The sequence below is a fragment of the Alligator mississippiensis genome, chromosome 1 (genome assembly GCF_030867095.1).
Source record: "Alligator mississippiensis isolate rAllMis1 chromosome 1, rAllMis1, whole genome shotgun sequence".
Lineage (NCBI taxonomy): Eukaryota > Metazoa > Chordata > Crocodylia > Alligatoridae > Alligator > Alligator mississippiensis.
In genome coordinates, this window is record NC_081824.1 from 138298421 (window position 1) to 138305604 (window position 7184).

A 7184-nucleotide genomic window follows, 5' to 3' on the forward strand; every position below is an offset into this window, starting at 1 on the left:
CTGCTACTATTACAGTGTGCATTCCTGCCAGTGCAGATACTTGGCTTCTGGAGCAAAGACACGGTTGGGCAGTTGCTAGTTCACGTGGTGGTGGATCCCTAATCTACTCCATCTCTCTACCTCCTTTGGTCTGGACTACCTGGGTTCACCTTTGCTTTCCAACAGCCTCTCAAAAACAAATCATAGAATAAGAAATAAGATGTTCACTTGAAATAAAAGGAGTCATTTTTTTTAACTTAAGCCAAAACAGGAACTAGAGGACACCCACTGAAATTAAAAGCAAGCAGGTTTAAAACAATCAAAAAGAAATACTTTTCTAGGCAGTAGATAGTTAACTTCTGGAACTCATTGCCACAGGAGGTTGTAGAAACAGACAGTGTAGCTGGGTGCAAAAGGCGATTATACAAACCCATGTAAGAAAGGTCCATTAATAGCTATTAAACAGAAGAGTCAGGGATGTACCCTCTGACAATCCTAAACCAATGATGGTGGATGCCAGGGCTGGTATGACAAGGGATGGATCACTTTAGACCATGTGTCTGTAACTTATAGCCCATGGGCTAGAACCAGCCCATAGACTATTTGGCCAGCGGACATGGGACTTTTGTGACATTTGGTGGCAGAGGTTGCCTTCTGAGGGTGCTCTCCCAAAGCTCCTACAGGGACAAATGTCAACTGAGGGACCTTTCCCTGTGCAAAGTGGTGGTGGTGGCAAAGAACAACCACAAACAGTCAGTGGGAATAATTTTAAATATATATTAAGAGAATAGGAAAACCAAGAAAAAAAACCCAAAATAAGTTTTCTGTCAGTAGGAACACGTACCTCTGTGTCTCTTTCTTGTAGCAGGCCACAAAAGAACCCTTTGAGGATTTTTGCCTCTTTAGCTACTAAGAGGGCATCCCACCATTTAAAGTTGTAATCCAAACACTATATCATAATGAAAATATAGAAATGGGTAGCAAGCATTACAATTCCTTTTAATTCAACACTTTTGCCCTGTCCTGTCTAAACATCCTGACCGCTTAGGTACGGATCAGTTCAAGAATACAGCATAGCAAGCAAAATTCACTCCTTCCCCTTCAACTCTCCTTCTCCACAAATTACTGTAGCTTTTGGTTGGAAAAAAGCAAATCTGTATAATAGGAATGGAGTGGTTTTGGCAAAGCAAGCAAAAATGTCTTCTACATTTAGAGTATTAGATTCTATGTAATGTATACAAAATGTATATACAATGGTTCCAGGTGACCCAATATTGTATGAGTGCCCTTAGAGCGGGGAAAAAGGCCTAGTTTATATATTGCAGACATGCTGTCTAAACCCACTATTGAAGTTTTCCAGGAGATATTATGGACATATCTTTTGTTCCTGAATCTCATTTGAACTTCAGATCAATCCAAACTAAGGAAGATCACAGAGGCTTTGCATTAGAAACCATGGTAATAGAGATTTTGCTGATAAGAGGTATTCTTTAATCTTACTACACTTTTATATGAAGGAGCTTTCTGAAAAATATGCTATGCATATGCAATCATTGTCCAGAAGGGTGCAGTATCTGATGTACTATTTCCGATAAAGAAGGAACGGCAGCATAATATCCACCAGCCTAAGCACAAGTACTGTTCCATGGCGCACAACTTGAAAGCTGTTTGTTTAGGAGTCTTGTTAATTCACAGATGCTTTGCCGTTTTCAGGCCTATCACACATCTCTATCTGATACTGGAAGTTGACTAGCGTGAATAGACTCTTCTCCTCTCCCTCAATTCCTCCCTCCCTCCTTCTCCTCCCAAAAATGAAAAATCCTTGGAAGCAAAAGAGGTAATTTAAGATTGAAATTTTGCTTGAAGATGGAAAGAGAGGAGGGAAGTACAGTGGAGGGTTTGATAATACAGCTCAGAGACACACTTTAGACACAACTGTCTCCGTTCCTGCCAAGTCACAGAGACTACACTGACTAGATCCTTCATTTTCTACTACTTCCAGAAGTGGACCACTCCAGTAAGATCAAGGATTTCATGCCAGTTTCAGACACCCTTTCATATTCAGCTGGATGATAAGAACAGCAGTGGTAAGAAAACCAAAAGATCATTTTTTATCTTATAGTCTTGGAGTTGCTACACCTACTCAGCAACTACCCTCAACCCCTCAACCCCCATGCTTTCTATAAAGAATATTGATTATTGAAATAAGAGATGCTTGGAGCTGAGGTAGAAAGGGGATATTTGCAGTAAATGATAGCATGAAATGTAGCAGAAGCAAATAAAATACAACAGAGGAACAGAAAGACTTTGAAGAAAGAAGCAGAGAGAAATGGAAAAATACAGGTACCTTTTTAGACCAATCAGGTTTTCAGGGACGTTTCTTTTCCCTGGTCCTTTAATTATAAATTATTTTTTTAAGGTTTAAACTCCATTTGGAGAAAAGGTAAAGGTAGGCTTTAATTAAAGAAAGGACAAATTACCTGAAACCTAAAGCTAATTTTGTGAGTCCTAAAATTAGCCTGGAAAATCCTGCCCTCCAGTAGTATAAGTAGTGGTAGTAGTGTAGTAGTGGTGGTAGTATAACTGCGTACTGTGTGCCAGATTAGAAAATGTGTTTGATCAGGTACATGACCAGGAGAAAGGAAGATTTGCTTTTTCTAACATTCCACTAAACAGCTTCATAAAGCTTTGTTTCATTGGCTTTAAACGTGCATGTGCTTTTAAGCAGCATACAAAAGAGAAAATAAATAATCGGGGGCCTGTCTGTGGAAGGGCTTCAGTCAAAGATCGTTGAAGTCAATAAGACGCAGGTATTTCTATTAACTTCAGTGGACTTTGGATCAGACCCCATATTATTTGGTGCCCATATTTCAGAATCAGGCTAGGAAAATGAACGTGGGAATAGAAAAGGAAATGAGTGCATTTTCAGGCAAGTGAATGGAAAATTAGGTGTATAGCTCCCATTATCATGAATGGGTCTTTTAAGAAAGGAGAATAACAGGGACATTCATTCTTCTGTTCAGTTCTTTGCACTTCCTATATACTGAATCTTTTTATGTAATCAGTAGGGGGTCACACTACTCAGGAAATATGAATAATTTGTCATAATTTTTGCATGAGGCACAAATAGATTGGGAAGTTAACTATTTCCTATAACATTCTGTAGTATCTGCCTCTGATATGTGGCTGTGCACTATTCCATATCTATAGAAGTGTGTCAGTGAGTGTGAAAAAGGAGTGGGAGAGCAGCACTGTGGAATGATATGGTGAGCAGTAGGCACAACTTTCACAATGGTTTCAGTCATCTTTGCTCTTTTCTAGCTTCAGAGTTATCATTGTCAGTGTTTATTCATGTTATTTCCAGTATTTAACTAACTTCTGGAGTAAATGCTCTTGGTGTCCTTTCATCCTTGCATTTCCATAGGACTTCAGGCTTCCACCAGTACTTCTCCACTGAGACCAGTGGAATATTAGGCTACCCCAACACACTCAGTATCAGTGCTGTTGAGCAACAAGGTGGTAAGCTTTTTCCTTAACCTCTTGTATTTTTACTTTGTACTTCGGTTCTATTTTTGAAAATTTTAATATATATATGCATGCGGCGTTTATCGGTGACATTATCGGCCACATGAGCCAAAAAAAGATAATTGCTGATAATGTCAATTTTCCTTTTATCTCTGCCTTTAGATACTAGCAGATGCCCAAAGTTCAGGGCCCTGACCGTTGTTTCCAATAGGAGGAGATATGAATGATAGAGCCACATGTTTGTAACGGACTCTCTTTCATTTATAAAGAATGCACAAAGTCTCATTTTATGAAAACAGAAAGAATCAAGTAATTGGAGACAGTGTCTTTGTTCACAGTGCCAAGCACCTTTTGGCCAATACTCAGTCCGAAACTCACTTTCCCTCTCAGCTTCTTGTAGGACCCTGTGTCTGGCCTCTTGCTTCTCCTCATGTCTGTTTCTGTGGTGTCTCTCCTGCTTCAGCCTCTCTGTCACACACATCTGCTACTCCCGGAGCCAGTAACCAAGCTCCTCTGCCTCAGAGTTCAAATTCCTGAGTGGCCACACATACGCCTGTCTTGAGCAGTGGTGTATGCCTGAGTTTAGCCAGAAGGCTGCTCTCATTTCAGAAAGTAGCTTAATGGTTTCCTATAGCTATACTGAATGAAGGGTAGTGATTTCACCCACCAGCTTCAGTGACATCCCTGCCAAGTCCAGAGCAATATTAATTTAAATTTCCCTTATTCCCACAGAAATCAGGTAATACTGCCAACCCCACAACCATCATGAAGCACAGTAAGGAGACTGAAGAGGTTCATGGTTTCTCAATCCGTTCTTCCTTCTGGATCACCCGTAAAGACCACCTTCTCCTAATCTTGGGCTAGACCTCTGCACATGCAGTCAGACTGAGCTCTTGCAGCTTGTCTTGGGGAAGGGATCCTGCCAAGTCAAAGTTTTATTTCATCCATAACCTGAAGGGTTGCAGCTGTAGCTTGATAAAGCTTTTGAGGCCATAGACAGACATTTTGGAGCACTTTAAAATGCCACTGTACTTTGAAGCACCTCAAGAAGTTGCTGTTTCATCCACTAACATTTTTAGTGCTACATAGGCATGGGTGGATCTAGGATTTTGAAAAGGGGGAGGGGGGAGTGCATATTATACTCCAGTTAGAGAAACTAGATACTTTAATAATGTGCTAGGGGGCTAGCATTACATGATTCATTTAAGACTAAAGCAAAAACAAATATAACTATTGGAATGTGCACTAATTTGCTAGGTTATATATAAAAATTTAAAAGACAAGGAACTAGCCAAAATAGTGAAAAAATATTGTGGCATTATTCCCATAGTCATGATAGTTAAATGTACGCTGCTTACTCAGATTCATAAAACAAAATCTGGTCTTCTTGAGCATCTTGACAGTGCCTCCAGTACTTCACTGTCAGTCATTTCTATGTCTGAGTTAATATTACCACACCTGAGATCAGGCTTTTAGCTAATTTGTGTGCAGCAGGAATCAAAGAAGGGTGCAGCTGCAGTCATCCTGGTACTGCCCTTGTACATATGGCATGTAGCATATCATTACAAATGTTGCATCTGTCCAGGACCTGAGTGTATAAATACCGGTGTAGAATCTCAGGGCACTGGGACTCACAAATTCTTATGTGAGTGGTACAAGAGGTAGACCATGGCATCCTTAGGCAGTGTGTAGTTTTTCTGATGCTGTGGTGTGAGGTGTCTGCTATACACAGTGTCCTCTATCTACCAAAACAGGTTGTAAAGCCATGGCAATCCTCTTGAATCATATCTCTTACATTCAGAGCTCCTTTCTATAACTGTGGTGTAGCAGGCAGCCATTGGTGGAACTGCTGAACAGCTGCAGAAGGAGAAGCAGGGCAGCTGCTCAGGGCACTGCTTGCTAAATAAACGTAGCCACATAGAACGTGTCCAGATGAGCGCGCACGTGCCTCTTGCCCCATCTCAAACCCCTTTGAGGTGGGGCAAGAGGCATGTGCAGGAATGAAAAAAGGTTCCCCGCGCTGCAAGTTTGCAGTGCGGTGAGAAAATTAGGCCCCTGGATATCCAAGGGTCTAAAAAAAATGTTTTGCAGAAGAGCAGAACAAGACACGGTCCCAGACCATACCAGGGAGTCAGTCCTCCAAAAGAGATGCTCTGGTGTCAGCCAGAGTGTCTCTTTTGTTCTCCTGATGACTCCAGCCCCCAGCGCTCTCCAAGGTAAGTGTGTGTGACTCGCACCGGTACAAAGCCAGACTAGTGAGACATATGGGGCTGGCCTAGGTCCCGCCACGTGCCACCCCCCTGCAGGCACAGCGAGGCAGAGGCAGGACCCAGCATGGTGCACAGGGACTACACTCCGTGCTCAGCTAGGTCTTGCCAGCCCTGGGGCCCCTCTGCTGTCCGGCTGGGCCAGGCTTTTGTTGGCAGGACCCAAAGTGGCATGCGGGAACCGCGTGCCAGGCCCAGCCGGGTCCTGCTGCCCTTGTGGCCCCTCTAATGCCCAGCTGGGCCAGGCCCATGGCGGTCACTCCGGGTCCTGCCGCCATGGGTCCAGCCTGGCCGGGAGGCAAAGAGGCCCCAGGGCCGGCAGGACCCAGCTGGGCCCAACGCGTGGTCCCCACATGCTGTGCCAGGTCCTGCCGCCATGGCTCAGAGCGCCCCACTCCCGCTGCTGCTGCTAAAGGTAAGTTATGGGCCCTGGGCAGGGGAGCTGTGGCCCTCCAAGGTGCCTGGGACCCTGGGTGGGGGGGCTGTGGCCCTGAGGGGAATAGGGGCTGTGGCCCCCCAGGGGGGAGTTGGGGCCCTGCAGGGGGGACAGTCCATGTGCTGTGTGGGGGGGGCTGCACCCTGTGGGAGCCAGGGGACCCACCCCTCCTGAGCAGCCCCCCCACAAGATCCCCCACACCACAGTCCCCCCAGCAATTGCCCCACACCTACCCACAGACCAACCCACATCCCTCCACACCCACCCACACACCCACTGGCCTTCCCCCACACCCCTTCTTACCCCCTTCCTGCAAACACCACATCCCCCCATCACACACCCATCATGTGTGAAGAAAACCAAAAGCTCACCTCAACACATATAGGTATTTAGAATTTATTTTTTCATGATGATAGAGACACCGGTAGGCTTCCACATTGCTTTAACATTGTAAATATACCAATAAAGCATTACCCAACTGATTGCTGTCTCTCTGTCTCTCTCTCTAGATGTGTGTGTGTGTGTGTGTGTGTGCGCGCGCGCGCGCGTAGAGCGGTTTTTTGTTTTAACTGTGGAAGAACATGAATTTTGGGGTATTTTTTAAAATGGATTTGGGATGCTGCTGCAGCAGTCCAGCTGGCACAAGGGGTAGTGTCCCCAGGTACCAAGTGGCCAGGCCCCAGAAGCTCCTGAGAGCTAGTAGCCCTGAGCTGCTTGCCAAGGCAGCTTTTTGTATGGATGGGCCAGGACAGGGAAGCTTTCTATATGGCTGGGGACAGCACAGGTGCTGGCCCTGGGCTCTAGCTCCCCTGGCTGCAGATCTGGGAGGAGCCAGGCACGGTTATTTTGCCCCAAGTGGCACAATTTGCTCCACAACAAAGTGCATGTCCGACCACATGTGCTGACGCAAAAAGCCCCGGCTCAAATTTACATCGCTTATTTTTGAGCTGCTGCAAGCACATGTGCTTGCATGTGTG

General features: G+C 44.9%; 1 long non-coding RNA gene across 1 annotated transcript; it reads left to right on the forward strand.

Annotated features, from left to right (window-relative positions):
- Positions 1-1683: 1683 nt before the first annotated feature.
- Positions 1684-6243, forward strand: LOC109281211 (uncharacterized). Its single transcript, XR_002087781.2, has 3 exons — positions 1684-2066; positions 3404-3498; positions 4237-6243. It is a non-coding gene; the product is annotated as an uncharacterized LOC109281211 (long non-coding RNA).
- Positions 6244-7184: the final 941 nt, after the last annotated feature.